Here is a 396-nt window from a genome sequence, read left to right as displayed (position 1 = left end):
TTGTGGCTAATTCCATATCTAACCATAGCAAGGTGTAGCTGTTTATTGCAGAAATGAGTGCCCCCATCACTGATTAGCACTCTGGGAATGCCAAATCTGCTGAAAATGTTCTTCTAGAGGAATTTCAGTACAGTCTTAGTATCATTAGTGGGTGTAGCAATTGCTTCTACCCACTTAGATACATAGTCCACTGCCACCAGAATGTAAGTGTTTGAGTATGATGGAGGGAATGGCCCCATGAAGTCAATTCCCCATACATCAAACAGCTCTATCTCTAATATCCCTTGTTGAGGCATGGCATATCCATGAGGCAGATTACCAGCTCTTTGGCAACTGTCACAGTTACGCACAAACTCTCGGGAATCTTTATAGAGAGTAGGCCAGTAGAAACCACAT

The sequence above is a fragment of the Arachis duranensis genome, chromosome 4 (assembly GCF_000817695.3).
Source record: "Arachis duranensis cultivar V14167 chromosome 4, aradu.V14167.gnm2.J7QH, whole genome shotgun sequence".
Classification (NCBI taxonomy): Eukaryota; Viridiplantae; Streptophyta; class Magnoliopsida; order Fabales; family Fabaceae; genus Arachis; species Arachis duranensis.
The sequence above is the reverse complement of the archived record's forward strand: the minus strand, read 5'-3'. Positions refer to the sequence as shown.